Source organism: Callorhinus ursinus, unplaced genomic scaffold, assembly GCF_003265705.2.
Source record: "Callorhinus ursinus isolate GAN/ISIS: 27379988/994484 unplaced genomic scaffold, GSC_fseal_2.0 scaffold16, whole genome shotgun sequence".
NCBI classification, from domain to species: Eukaryota; Metazoa; Chordata; class Mammalia; order Carnivora; family Otariidae; genus Callorhinus; species Callorhinus ursinus.
The window spans coordinates 11,709,299-11,725,094 of record NW_027397078.1 but is presented as its reverse complement, the minus strand read 5'-3'; the positions used below and the strand labels follow the sequence as shown (position 1 = coordinate 11,725,094).

Sequence of the window (15,796 nt, the reverse complement as noted above, 5' to 3'; positions counted from 1 at the left end):
CTCAGTCGTTAAGCGTCTGCCTTTGGCTCAGGTCACGGTCCCAGGGTCCTGGGATTGAGCCCCACATCGGGTTCTCTGCTCAGCGGGAAGCCTGTTTCTCCCTCTCCCACTCCCCCTGCTTGTGTTCCCTCTCTTGCTGTGTCTCTCTCTGTCAAATAAATAAAATCTTAAAAAATAAATAAATAAAACAATAAGACAATCTGCCTGTGGCCCATGGCACCCTGCAAGACTCTGGCTTTACTGTTCTGTCTCCATGTATCATTCACCTTATGATAATAAGGGCCAGGGTCCTTTCAAGCTGAGATTGCCTTCTGTAGCTGGTACAGAAGGATCCATTAGCATCTGCTTTCAAACATTTCAATGTTGTTGCATCTCTGTTGTTACCTACAGAATCATATTGAAGTAGATGTTATTAGAACTCTCCTGAGACCTAGCCTATTATATTGCCCTGGGTCACCCAGAGGGGTCTACCCACCAGAAATGAGAGAGGTGAATCACTGCCTTCTGACAAAATAAACAGACTTTCCTTTTTCTTTTTCTTTTTTTTTTAAGATTTATTTATTTAGGGGCACCTGGGTGGCTCAGTCCTTGAGCGCCTGCCTTCGGCTCAGGTCATGGTCCCAGGGTCCTGGGATGGAGCCCCGCATCAGGCTCCCTGCTCAGCGGGAAGCCTGCTTCTCCCTCTCCCACTCCCCCTGTTTGTGTTCCCTCTCTCGCTGTGTCTCTCTGTGTCAAATAAATAAATAAAATCTTTAAAAAAAAAGAATATGTTTTTTTACATATCCTTTTTACTAAATTCAGGAGGCTGATAGACTATGCTTTTGAATTACCCTGTAATCAAAACAAGCCATGGACGTTAGAAATGTAAAGCCATACTTAATTCATCATGACAGCAAACCAGAGGATATTCTCTCACATATATTTTTACAGAGATATATGGACAGGCAGATTGAATCTTGTGGATATATACTGGAATTTCAAATTCACTTTAAGACATTTTAAGAAACATGAATATTGGTTCCCTGGATAATCTAAAAATTTAAGTAAATTATTTCCATATAAATGGCAGTCATAGTTATTATATAACTAACTTTGGTACTCTGTAGCCAAAAGATATTCCCTGTGTTCTGATGAGACCCAGTAAATATGCATAGCAAAAAAAAAGAGCTCATTTTTTTAACATCTCCTAAGTATGCCACACTTTATTCAGTCTTTTTCCAACATTTTACTACACATTTGTCAAACATACAGAAAAGTGGGAAGAATTGTACTATGAACACTCACCACCTAGATTCTACAAGTAACATTTAACTTCACTTGCTTTATCACATTTATCAATTTCTCTATCCTTGTATCAGTCCAAATTATTTTTAATATATTTGAAAGTAAATTGTATACATCATTATATTTCCCCCAAGTACACTAGATTGAATTCGAGTTTAATATTTGGTTGTATTTTTCTGAGGTAAAATATCAATACAGTGTAATGCAAATGTCTTGAGTATTACCATTCAAGGAGTTTCCACAACTGCACACATCTGTGCAATCAGAATACAGAATGCTAATATCACCTCATAAAGTTATTTCCTGTCCCCTTACCACACTTCCCAGTCTTCCAACACTCCACAGGAAAATACCGTTCTCTTTTTTTTCCTACCACAGATGAGTTTTAACAGCTCTAGAAATTCATGTAAATACGTACTCTTTCATGTAAGGCTTTCTTAATTCAGGCTATTTTGTTTCCAGATTCATCCACATTGTTACTTTTTTCAGTAGTTCCTACTTTTTATTGCTGAGTAATATCTCATTGTGTGAAGATGCCTCAGTTTGTTTATCCATTGTCTTACTGATGGATGCCTGTGTTTCCAGTTTCAGGCTGCTATGAACCTTCTTGTACTAGCCTTTTTTGTATATATTTGTTTTCATTTCTCTTGATGAGGGGACTTGTTGGGTTATAGACTAGGCATATGTCTCGTTTTAGAAGAAATTGCCGGATCTTTCTCCAAAGTAATTGTATGGTATTACACTCCACCAACCATGTGTGAGTGTTCCAATGGTTCCATATCTTCACTAACATTCAGTGGTGTTAGTCTTTACAATTTTGGCCAAACTTGTGGATGTGTTTTGTTAGCTGATTGTGCTTTTTTGTGCATTTCCCTGATGACTAATTATGTTGAACTAATTGTCATGTGCTCATTGAACATTTGTGCCTCTTCCTTTGTGAGGGTTCTAATCAACTTTTTTGTTCATTTTCTTTTTATTTTTTAAATTAAAAAATTTTTTTTGAAGATTTTATTTATTTGAGAACACAAGCAGGGGTGAGGAGCAGAGCAGGAGGGAGAAGGACAAGCAGACTCTGTGCTGAGCATGGAGCCCAACATGGGGCTTGATCCCACAACCCTGAGATCATGACCTGAGCCAAAACCAAGAGTCGGACGCCCAACTGACTGAGCCATCCAGGCACACCTTTGGTTCGTTTTCAAAGTGTTTATTTCTTTTTATTGTTTCCAGAATTCTGCATGCATATTGATACCAGTATTTTGTCAGAGATATGTTTTGCAAATTTTTCTCCCAGCCTGGAGATTGTTCATTAATTTTCTAAATGATGTCTCTCAATGAGCAAAAGTTTTAAATTTTTTTTAAAGATTTTATTTATTTATTTGACAGAGAGAGATAGCATGAGCAGTGGGGAGAAGGAGCAGACTCCCTGCTGAGCAGGGAGCCTGATGCAGAACTCAATCCCAGGACCCTGGGATCATGACCTGAGCTGAAGGCAGATGCTTAACTGACTGAGCCACCCGGGAGGCCCAAAAGTTTTAAATTGTTATGAAGATTAATTTATCATTATTTTCATTTATGGTTATTGCTTTCTTCCATGTTAGAAACTTTGTCTACCTCCAAGTCACAAAGATAGTCTGTTTTCACATGAAAGATTTATAGTTTTACTTTTTTACATTTAGGTCTGTGTTCCATCTCTAATTAATTTTGTTTATGGTGTGAGGTAGAAATTGCATTTTATTTCTTTGCTTATTAATACCCAGTTGTTCCAACATTATTCATAGAAAAGGCTTTCTGTTCCCAATGGGTTGCCTTGGCTACTTTGTCAAAAATCAATGACCCAGTACAAGTGGGAGGACATTTCTGGGCTCTCTAGTCAATTCTCTTGATTTTTTTTTTTTTTAAAGCTAATTTGTGAGGCTCATGTGTTTTGTTTTTTTTTTAATTTATTTATTTGAGAGAGAATGAGAGATAGAGAGCACGAGAGGGAAGAGCGTCAGAGGGAGAAGCAGACTCCCTCAGAGGGAGAAGCAGACTCCCTGCTGGGCAGGGAGCCCGATGTGGGACTCGATCCCGGGACTCCAGGATCATGACCTGAGCCGAAGGCAGTCGCTTAACCAACTGAGCCACCCAGGCGCCCTCAATTCTCTTGATATTTTTATTGATCTTCATGCCACATTATCTTTATTACTATCACATTATAGTAGGTCTTTTTTTTAAACATTTTATTTATTTATTTGACACAGAAAGAGATAGCGAGAGAGAGAGAGAGAGAGAGAGAGAGAGCACAAGCAGGGGGAGCGGCAGGCAGAGGCAGAGGGAGAAGCAGGCTCCCTGCTAAGCAGGGAGCCTGACGTGGGGCTCCATCCCAGGACCCTGGGATCATGACCTGAGCCAAAGACAGACGCTTAACCGACTGAGCCACCCCGGCACCGCAACATTATAGTAGGTCTTAAAACTCAGTTATTTTAAGTCTCCTAAGTTTGTTCTTCCTTTTCAAAATTGCTTTGGATAATCTAGATTCTCCCTTTGTATTTTCATATCCTTTTATTTTCCTACATACATTTTATAATCAGCTTGACTTTTTTTAAAGATTTTATTTGTTTATTTGAGAGAGAGAGTAAGCGAGTGAGAGTACACGAGCAGGGGCAGAGGGAGAGGGAGAAGCAGACTCTCCGCTCAGCTGGGAGCCCGACATGAGGCTTGATCCCAGGACCTGGAGATCACGACCTGAGCCAAAGGCAGACGCTTAACCATCTGAGCCACCCAGGTGCCCCTGAACTGGGTCTTTAGGAGTATGTCTGCCATACAGAGAGAACAGAAAAGTCCTAGCAGCAAGTGTAAGGTAAATATAGAGAGTAGCTTATCATGTATATGATGGGCAGGGAAGTGAGTTTGCAAAGACGCGCTAGAGCCAAATAATTAGAAAATTTGTGCTTAAGGAGTTTGTATTTTATGTTAAAGTAGGTGGGAGTCATGAAATGTTTTTAAGAAGTACAGTGGTTTAATCCTATTTGTGTTTATAAAGCTATCTGGTGTAATTCAGAAGGGTGGGTTGGATTCAGAAGAAACTAAAGACAGGGAAACTAGTTGGGAGGCCATGTCAGGCAATTGAAAATGAATCTGAAGTGAGGCAGGACAGAGAGATTAATATATGAGACATGCATGAGGTAGACTGAATCAACAACTGAGGATAGAAAAGAAGAGGTCATGGGTGAGTTTACTATTTCTAATATGTTTGATGGGGTGCATGGTGGTTTCATTAATAAGGAAAGAAAATGCAGAGGGAAAGGCAGAGTTTGGAAAAAAACTGAGTTTTGTATCTTACAAATTGAGGAGGCAGGATCCATTCATCAGCTATAACTATAGATCTGAAAATGAGGAGAAGACTAAGGGCTAGAGATTTGATTTGCAAATCACATTAAGATTCACTTGACATTAGTTAAGCTGAGAACTGGATCTATACCCAACTGGTGTGTCTTAGGGAGGCTATTGAATGAGGAGTAGGCTGAGATAACTTGTGAGGCCCCTCTGAGCCTTTGAGTAAATATTAAGAGGAAGAAAGAGTTGAAGAATATGGGATACCTAGGAGATTCGGTGCTAGTGAAGTAGACAGTTCTGGAATACCAACTCTGACACTTTGGTTCTTAAACTTGCCTTATTTCTTAAACAAGAGGCATATTATAAAAAAATAACTAGAGGAAAATTAAGCTCACATCATGTATTAATTAGAACAGTTTGGGGTTTATGCAAGGGGAAATAATTTGAACTAGCTTCAGTTAAATAAGACTTTTTTTTAATAAAATATTTATAGTTAAACTTTAGAACCACTTTGGCCACTCTCCCATCTCCTAATTTTGTTGCAGTTTTTTTTAACATATAATGTATTATTTGTACATTTGTACATCAGGGGTACAGGTCTGTGATTCATCAGTCTTTTATAATAACCAGTGCTCATTACAACACATACCCTCCCCAATGTCCATCACCCAGCCACCCCACCCTTCCACCCCTCTCCCCTCCAGCAGCCTTCAGTTTGTTTCCTATGATTAAGAGTCTCTTACGGTTTTTGTCTTGTTTCGTTTTTTTCCCTCTCTTCCCCTATGGTCCTCTGCCTTGTTTCTTAAATTCCATATATCAGTGAGATCATATGATAATTGTCTTTCTCTGATGGACTTATTTTGCTTAGCATAATACCCTCTAGTTCCATCCACATCGTTGCACATGGCAAGATTTCATTTTTTTGATGGCTGCTTAATAGTCCATTGTATATATATACCACAACTTCATTATTCATTCATCTGTTGATGGACATCTAGGCTTTTTCCATAGTTTGGCTATTGTGGACATTGCTGCTATAAACATTGGGGTGCAGGTGCCCCTTCAGATCCCTACATTTGTATCTTTGGAATAAATACCCAGTACTGCAATTGCTGGGTCATAGGGTAGCTCTATTTTCAACTTTTTGAGGAACCCCCGTACTGTTTTCCAGACTGGCTGCTCCAGCTTGCATTCCCACCAACAGGGTAGGAAGGTTCCCCTTTCTCCACATCCTCGCCAACATCTGTCTTTTCCTGCCTTTTTAATTTTAGCCATTCTGACTGGTGTGAGGTGGTATCTCATTGAGGTTTTGATTTGGATTTCCCTGATGCTGAGTGATGTTGAGCACTTTTTCATGTGTTGGCTATTTGGATGTCTTCTTTGGAGAAAAGTCTGTTCATGTCTCCTGCCCTTTTTCTTGATTGGATTAGTTGTTCTTTGGATATTGAGTTTGAGAAGTTTTTTATAGATACTGGATACCAGCCCTTTATCTGATATGTCATTTGCAAATATCTTCTCCCGTTCTGTAGGTAGCCTTTTAGTTTTGTTGACTGTTTCCTTTGCTGTGCAGAAGCTTTTTATCTTGATGAAGTCCCAAAAGTTCATTTTTGCTTTTGTTTCCCTTGCCTTTGGAGATGTGTCTAACAAGAAGTTGCTGCGGCAGAGGTCAAAGAGGTTGCTGCCTGTGTTCTCCTTTAGGATTTTGATGGACTCCTGTCTCACGTTTAGGTCTTTCATCCATTTTGAGTCTAGTTTTTTGTATGGTATAAGGAAATGGTCCAGTTTCATTCTTCTGCATGTGGCTGTCCAATTTTCCCAACACCATTTGTTGAAGAGACTGTCTTTTTTCCATTGGATATTCTTTCCTGCTTTGTCGAAGAAATAAGCCTTTCTTATGAGAATGCGGTGGTACCTCATAGAAACCATGGGTAAGAATGCTATTGTAATCAGGAGGCAGACAACCATTGAGGATCTACACTCAGCTCCACTCTACTTTTTTCTCTGTCTCTTCCCTCTCTTCTATCCCCTCCAGACTTTTTTTTTTCTATTTCTCCTGATGGCGTAGCCCATACATTTTTGTTATAGCCCCAGACACCCAGTCTTACCAATTTCCTCTCCCCATTCTAAATCCCCAGGGAAGTTCTCTGATTGCCCCAACATAGTTGAGATACTCCCTCCCTATCCATCCTGATCCAATCAAGTGTGTGTGTGTGTGTGTATTTAGAGGGCTCATGGATTCCAGTCCAAAGAAATCATGATATATGGGGGTGGTATCCAGATAAGACATCAGTAATTTTTATAAGCACCCCAGTTTGGGAACTAATGATTTAGGCTCTGTTGTTTTTATGAAAATAAAGACTGTGGTAGGGATTATAATGCACGCCACCCCTGCAGTGCCAATGTGCTAATATCCAAAACATGTGGAAATACTATGTTACATGACAAAGGGGAATTAAAGTTATAGATGGAATTAAGGTTCCTCATCAACTGACCTTAAAATAAGATTATATGAGATTATCTGGATGGGCCAAATATAATCAAAAAGGTCCTTAAATGTGGAAGAAGTAGGCAGAATTTTCAGTGTGTCAGAGTAATGTCATTGCTGGCTTTGAAGATGGAAGGGGACCATGAACCAAGGAGGTGGCCTCTAGAATGTGGAAGGTCAAGGAAAAGGATTCTGCCTGGGACCTCCATACAGGAATTCAATTCTGCTGACACCGTGATTTTAGCCCATTGTGACCCTTTTCAGAATTCTGACTTCTAGAGCTGTAATAAATTTGTGTTGTATTAAAGGCACTACGTTTTTGGGTTTTTTTTTTTTTAAAGCAGCCACAGAAAACTATTATTAAGGAGAATGGTTAATACTTGAATAAGAGAGAGAGGTAAAAGATAATTTCAAGGCTGTATTCCTTAAGCAGATTTGTTCCATGGTGAACTTTTTTTTTTTTTATCTGTCCAGCACTTTTCTCTTGTTCTTAAAATAGCAACTACCCTTTCTCTTTTTTTTTTTTTCCCCTCCAACTAAGTGGTTCTACTGGGGGTACCATTCTTATGTCACACATGTACTTTTTCTCCAAGAATGATTATGTTACTTGATCTTACCCAATCATGCTCTTTATCTGGTGTTCTAAAAATTGGAACTGAGGGAAGAGAGGCTCATTCTGTCTGGTAACGACTTGATAGGTATGAGGCCACAATTTGTCAGAGGCCATGGTTCTAAGCCTACAGAACATGCCTTTCAGATGTTCTGAAAGAACGACCCTGTCTAAAAGAGGCTGGTTTGAGAGCCTTACCTGGAATTTGAAGCATTCACGTTATTTGTTCCCTTTATTCCGAAAGTCATTCATATACTTACCCTTTCACAGCTTGGGTTACACAATAACTTTCTCTTTTTGCCTAAGCTACTTCATTGTACTTTTAGTCACTTCCATGAAAATATCCTGACAACTCAGGCACAGAATAAGAAAATAAACCCAGTAATCAAATGAAAGTTGACACACATATATACACATCTATTAAGAATGCAAAAATTACCTTTATTAACCGAGTGGGGTTTTTTAAGGCATCTTCTGTATGTGAAACATTGTCAGTGAAATGAATAGGACAAAGTCCTACTTCTAGGCATTTGCAGATTTATTCATCCTATAGTCTGTGTTTATATTTACCAATATACATACCCTCTTACAGTATGTCTTCACTACATTCCCCTTATACTTATTTGACAAATAAAAAATATTTGAGTTCAAGAAAGTCTGGTTCGTAAAATACACAAATGGAAGAACCACAAAAGTTAATGGGAAGAATTTCAGGATATTCAGATCTCTAAGGGCAATTACCAGACTCTCCCCAAAAATGCTGCCATCACAGTCAAAACAGTTGCTGGGCAGGACTAGGGGTGTGGCCCTGTGGCAGCTCTTTTATTCTTAGCCAAATGTTTCTCAATTCCATCATAACTGAAGCAAAAAGAAGAAAGGAAAAGTAATTTGGAATAAATCACTTTGGGCCCACAGGCCAATTCACGTTGGATTCGCTCAGGTGTGTTTATTTTAATAGCTGATCCGAAGGCACGTGAGATACCACAGCTGACCAGATTTTAAACGTAAAAGCAGAGAACTTAAAACTAAGCATGCATGCAGCATGGAATAATAATCAAGTTGGGCTTCTTAAAATGCTAAATGCCAGAAAACCTGAAACCATTAGGGCAAAGCCCACACAACACAGGCCGAATATTCTGTTTCTCAGAGGGGCTTTTAGAAGGCTCAGATTCTAAGGTGGCTACCTAAAAAGCAGGGTCAAAGATGCGTCTTCTTTGACAACCCGTGTTCTTCTTCCCAAGATATTCGGGTAGGCTTATTCAAGAATCTTTTTAAGAAGAAAGCAGAGTATTGTCACCAAAAGTGTAGAAACAGCAACAGTAGAGTTTGTTCTCAGGAAAAGTGCTGAGCTTTAACAGCTGTCTCTGGTTGGATAGTCACCCACTGCGTTCTGGGCTCGCACACAGCAGAGACACGTTAACCAGGATACGCTGCACAGACGGTCTGTGGGTGAGAAATCCCCAAGCCCCTCACCTCTGGAGGGCTGAGGACTGCGCGCGCGAGAAAAAAAGGCGCGGAGGATAGGGGTGGGGGAATAATACGTGGGGAGATAGGCATGCAAAAAGGTGAAAGGCTAGCTAGGGAGGATCCAGGGTGGCTCCAGGGAGAGGCGTGGTGGCCCCCGGGGACTGGTTAGCTTGGCCCCAAGCCAAGCGCGCTTTCTCGAGGATGAGTGTGGGGGTGCACCGAGGGGACCAGAAAACTTCTCTGCCAATGTTATCAACAGACCTCAAGAGTGGAAAACTCCGGCCGGGTGCCCGGAGCACTAGGTTTTCCGGACCAAGGCGGCGGAGGCTCCGCGCCCGCTGTTTCCCACCCTGCCTGGCCACGCCCCTCCTCTCCTAACCCCGCCCGGGCCCCACCCCCACCGCTTTCCACCTCCCTGTCCCTCCGCTCCCGGCTCCAGGCTCCTACTAGGTTCGTCGGCGGTGGGAGCGCGCAGGCGCGGCTGGCAGCTCCCAGAGCGCGGAGGAGCGGCGCCCAGGGCGCGGTGAGTGCGGTGGTGGCCCTGGGCTGCTGGCTGGGAACCTGGTTCACGCCGAACATCCCGGGAGGGTTCGGGGAGTGCGCGGGTGAGTGCCCGGGGAAGCGTCGGTCCCGGGAGGAGAAACTGGCCGGACGTGAGGTAGGGGAGTTGGCCGCTCTGCTTAAGAGTGTCCAGCCCCGGCTGCGTGCGGAGCGGAGTGCGTGGTGGCGGGAGTGGGTGAGGGTTTGTGTGAGGAGGAAAATAGAAGGGAAGGGCTCCGGAGGCTGCAAGTACTTACTCAGGCTTGGCAGGACTGGGAGGCTCGCCAAGGGCGCTGGAGGTTGTCCCAGCTTCAAGTTCAGTATGCCCCGCTGGGTGCCCCTGAGCGGCGTCCCGGGCCCATCCCGCCCCCCCCCCCCCCCCCCCCGCAGCGCTGCCGTCTCAGAGTGCAGAGTTGCCAGGAACATTCCTTGTCGCGGGGGAGAGGATTTGGGGAAGGTGGGCTTTCGCCCCAGGCTAGTGCCAAAGAGGGTGTGGCGTTCGTGTGACTTTCCTTCACCCCGCCCCCGGGAATGTGTCCGTCTTCTGGTACATTGTGCTCATGGACATTTTAACAAAGGCTATGACTGTTTTCTAGGCAGTGGCGGGTGACAGCGGGGGCGGGTCGGTGGAGGGGCAGTGTATGAGGTCGCAGTGTGGCCCTGGGGGACGGGGGCGGGGGCAGGCATGGAGGGAATGGAAGGAAGGGAACAACCTCCCTGCCGCAGCTTTTTCCTTCTTCCTGGTCCGCTGATTTTTGATCAGTGGTAGGAGCAGCCTCGAGAGGGATATAATTGGAAATCAGTGTGTGTGTTCGGACTCTGGCTGCAGCCACTGGTTTTGTAATTGTGCTGTTGATGTATTTTTTAAGTGTCCCTTCAGTGGAAAAGCGAAACTAATGAAATTGAAGAGGAAATAAGAGGTTGGGTGTCAAAACTTAGAGGTAAATTAATGCCTTCTGGTAGTTGTAGTATAAATACAGCCAGATTTTGAAGGATGTGAAGGAGTGCAAGTCGGGGTAAGTGAAAAGTTGATTAGGGTGCTGTTGATGGTTTCAGTCAAGAGGGGATTATTGGATGTGTGTGTGGAGATGTTGCCAAGTTCTTGGGTAGACTCACTTTAGAACCTTTAAAAATGATACTGGGAATATAAAACATTAGGGCGAACACTGTAATACTGGATAAGGTTCTAAGGCTTTCATTTGCAAAATTAGGAACTTTGTGGAAAGTGGTATATATGTTTTCAAGCATAAATGTTGATTTTTTTATTCATCTGTTTTAACTGAATACAGCAACTACAGTACTCCGCCCCTTTGCCTTGATTGTGAATCCTGTTTTATAAATAGTGAGCTTTCGGGGGTATAGCAAGATGGCGGAGGAGTAGGAGACCTAAATTTTGTCTGGTCCCAGGAATTCAGCTAGATATCAAACCATTCTGAACACCTACAGACTCAATAGGAGATGGAAGAAAAGAATAGCAGCAACTCTATGAACAGAAAAGTGACCACTTTCTGGAAGGTAGGACATGTGGAGAACTGAATCCGAGGCGATATTCGGGAAGATAGACGGGGAGTGGGGGGTGGACTCTGTCAGCCGCTTCTGGCAAGTGATAGAGCTGCGGAGCACAAAATCAGAACTTTTAGAAGTCGGCTCTGCTCAGGGACGTCGCTCCAGTGGCTAAGCGGGGGGTGGAACCCTCGCTGGGACAGTGTGGTCTCGGGACCCTTGGGGTCACAGAAAGACCAGGGGTGCCTGAGTACAGCAGGGCTCCCAGGTATTGGTGCCGGGAAGCCGGCTGCAAAGAGTGAGCCTAGGAGTGGACTCTCAGCTTGGGGTTGCCATAGACCGTGATCCGTGGCACAGTCCGGCCACTACTCTTCTAGCAGGGACCCACCAAGTGGCAGATCTGGGGAGAGTCCCCTTTCTCCCCATGGGAGGAGCAGCACACGCAGGCATCTGCTGGGTTTGGAGACTCCACACGGGGTGGGGTGCCAGAGATAGAAACACTGGGTCACAGGCCAAGTGAGCATGGAATGCAACCAGAGACCAGGGAGACAGGAGTGATTGACTGCTTTTCTCTGAGGGCTCACTGAGGAGTGGGGCCCCGAATTCTCAGCTCCTCGGGACCAGAGATTGGGAGGCTGCCATTTTCATTCCCATCCTCTAGAGCTGTACAGAAAGTGTTCAGGGAACCAAAGCTCCCGAGAGCAAACTCAAGCAGATTACTTAGCCCAGACCAGGCAAGAGCGGGGCGATTCCACCTGGGGCACCTGGTGGCAAAGACATTTGAGAATCACTACAACAGGTCCCTCCCCCAGATCAGCAAGAGCCAAGACCAAGTGTACTGATCAATGAGACCTGCAAAACTCCAGCGCTGGGGGAATACAGCACATAGAATTCATGGCTTTTTTCCCATGATTCTTTAGTCTTTCAAAGTTAATTTTTTAATTTTTCTTTATTTTTTCTTTTTCTGTTTCTTTTTTTGAATTTTTCTTCTTTTCAACCAGCATCTTATCAATTCCTTTTTTAAACTCTAAGTTTCATTTTTACAGCAATATTCCATCCCTTCATTGTATTTACCCTTATTTTTGTATATATATGAGGTTTTTTTTCTTTAAAATTTTGGGAGGCAGTTTCTTCTAACAGACCAAAATACACCCAAAATCTAGTGTGTGGCTCTGTTATATTCATCTGTCTAATTGTATTCTTCATATTCTTTTTTTTTCTTTCTTTTCCCCCCAGTTTTGGGTCTCTTCTGATTTATTTTTCTGGGGTTGTTGTTACCCTTTTAGCATTTTGTTCTCTCATTCATCTATTCTCCTCTGGACAAAATGACAAAATGGAAAAACTGACCTCAAAAAAAAAAAAGAACAAGAGGCAGTACCAACTGCCAGGGACTTAATCAATACAGACATTAGTAAGATGTCGCAACTAGAGTTCAGAATGATGAAAGATACTAGCTGGGTTTGAAAAAAAGCATAGAAGATACTAGAGAATCCCTTTCTGGAGAAATAAAATCTAACCAAGTCAAAATCAAAAAGGCTATTAATGAGGTGCAATCAAAAGTGGAGGCAATGGAGTCTCTAACTGCTAGGATAAATGAGGCAGAAGAGAAAATTAGTGATATAGAAGACCAAATGATGGAGAATAAAGAAGCTGAGGAAAAGAGAGATAAATAACTACCAGATCATGAGGGGGGAATTCGAGAGATAAGTGATACCATAAGACAAAACAATATTAGAATAATTGGGATCCCAGAAGAAGAAGAAACAGAGGGCAGAAGGTGTGTTGGAGCAAGTTATAGTGGAGAACTTCCCTAATTTGGGGAAGGAAACAGGCATCCAGGAGGCACAGAGAACCCCCCCCCTCAAAATCAATAAAAATAGGTTAACACCCTGACATCATTTTTTTTTCTGTCATTCTTCATTAGATAATTTTTTTTAAATGAACATATAGTGTATTTTTTGTTTCAGGGTTACAGGTCTGTGATTCATCAGTCTTACACAATTCACAGTGCTCCCCATAGCACATATCCTCCCCACTGTCCATCACCCAGCCACCCCATCCCTCCCACCTCCCACCACTCCAGCAACTCTCAGTTTGTTTCCTGAGATTGAGTCTCTTATCGTTTGTCTCCCTCTCTGGTTTCATCTTGTTTCATTTTTTCCCTCCTTTCCCCAATGATCCTCTGCCTTGTTTCTCAAATTCTTCATATCAGTGAGATCATATAATAATTATCTTTCTCTGATTGATTTATTTCACTTAGCAAAATGCCCAAATGGGAAGATTTCATTTTTTTGATGGCTGCATAATATTCCATTGTGTGTATATATACATATATATGTGTACATACACACACCACATCTTTATCCATCTGTTGATGGACATTTAGGCTCTTTCCATAGTTTGGCTGTTGTGGACATTGCTGCTATAAACATTGGGGTGCGGGTGCCCCCTCGGATCACTACATTTGTATCTTTGAACACCCCGACATCTAATAGTAAACCTTACAAATCTCAGAGACAAGGAGAAAATCCTGAAAGCAGCTCGGGACACGAGGTCTGTAACATACAATGGTAGAAACATTAGATTGGCAGCAGACCTATCCACAGAGACCTGGCAGGCCAGAAAGGACTGGCATGATATATTCAGGGCACTAAGCAAGAAAAATGTGCAGCTAAGAATACTATATCCAGCTAGGCTGTCAATGAAAATAGAGATAAAAGTCTTCCAGGACAAACAAAAACTAAAAGAATTTGTGACCACCACACTGGCCCTACAAGAAATATTGAAAGGGGTCCTCTAAGGAAAGAGAGAGCCTAAATGTAACATAGACCAGAAAGGAACAGAGACAATATACAGTAACAGTCACCTTACAGGCAATACAACAGCACTAAATTCATATCTTTCAGTAGTTACCCTGAATGTAAATGAGCTAAATGCCCCAATCAAAAGGCACAGGTTATCAGATGGATAAAAAAAACAAGACCCATTGATATACTGTCTGCAAGAGACTCATTTTAGACCCAAAGACACCTCCAGATTGAAAGTGAAGGGGTGGAAAACCATTTAGCATGCTAATGGACATCAAAAGAAAGCTGGGGTGGCAATCCTTATATCAGACAAATTAGATTTTAAACCAAAGACCATAATAGGAGATGAGGAAGGACACTATATCATACTTAAAGGGTCTATCCTATAAGAAGATCTAACAATTTTATATATTTATGCCCCTAACATGGGAGCAGCCAATTATATAAGCCAATTAATAACAAAATCAAAGAAACACATCGACAATAATACAATAATAGTATGGGACTTTAACACCCCCCCTCACAGCAATGGATAGATCATCTAAGCAAACAACAAGGAAATAAGGGCTTTAAATGACACATTGGACCAGAAGGACTTCACAGATATATTCAGACCTTTCCATCCCAAAGCAACAGAATACACATTCTCTTCTAGTGCACATGGAACATTCTCCATTATAGATCACATCGTGGCTCACAAATCAGGTCTCTACTGGTACAAAAGATTGGGATCATTCCCTGCATATTTTTAGACCACAATGCTTTGAAACTAGAACTCAATCACAAGAGGAAAGTTGGAAAGAACTCAAATACATGGAGGCTAAAGAACATCCTACTAAAGAATGAATGGGTCAACCAGGAAATTAAAGAAGAATTAAAAAATTCATGGAAACAAATGAAAATGAAAACACAGCTGTTCAAAGTCTTTGGGATGTAGCAAAGGCAGTCCTAAGAGGAAAGTATATAGCAATATAAACATTTAGCTTTCAGATCTGAAGTGTGTTTAAAGGCACAACCCTCCCCCCCCACGAAGTGAACAGCATTTCTTCTTGTCATTTTAGTCCATCTTTTCCTGTTATTTTAAGTTAAATGCCACAAACATTATCAGTTTGGGGGAGGGAGTGATACCTTTTCCCTTTTCCAGTGCCTAATGAACCCCTATTCATCCTTTCAGATTCAGTCCAAATTTTTCTTGGAAAAATTTGCCATCTCCCCCAGAATGAATTAATCACCCTCTTTTCTGTTAAACTGATACATACCACTGGTCTTACTTTTGTCTTGCAACTAGAACCTCAGTCTTCTCTGTTACCCCAATACCTAGGGCTGCTGGGTATGTACTAAATGCCTAATAAATGCACTTACACGTAGATGTTAATAAATGCTGGTAGATTGATAATTCGTATTGTTTATTGTTCATGGGGTAATAGAAGAAATTCAGAATGCTGAAATTATATGTCATATTTGAACAACATTATTTGGAATGTGGATAAGAAAAGTGTGGAAATAAGTTCCCATGTATTAGTCTGGTTTATCCTTCTAAAAGAGGTGCAAAAAGCTTTGCATATATAGACAAAGTAGGTGTCAGGAAAAGGCAAAATTTTAAAACAGGTCAACTTCTGATACTGATAGTAGTGAAAAGTCAACATGAAACAGAAGATTAATAATTAGTAGAAGGATACTAACAGGGCACTGCTGGAATTTAGGAATTTACAACTGAATCAAGCTGGCCAGATGGTATCCTTCGAAGGCTAATACAACTAAAGAAACTGTAACCTATTAGACCAA

At 41.9% G+C, this 15,796-nt stretch overlaps 1 protein-coding gene across 4 annotated transcripts in view; it reads left to right on the top strand.

Annotated features, from left to right (window-relative positions):
* The window catches only part of PRRG1 (proline rich and Gla domain 1), a 168,759-nt gene that overhangs the window by 12,607 nt on the left and 140,356 nt on the right, over window positions 1–15,796 (top strand). For 2 of the 4 annotated variants that reach the window (XM_025857852.2, XM_073901932.1), the window contains exon 1: window positions 9,572–9,684. The exons of 1 other annotated variant lie outside the window; for it this stretch is intronic. The gene's annotated coding sequence lies outside the window, so the exon portion shown is untranslated. Of the gene's footprint in view, window positions 1–9,571; window positions 9,767–15,796 lie in introns of those variants that run through there. One more of the 4 variants, XM_073901933.1, reaches the window with a different exon arrangement.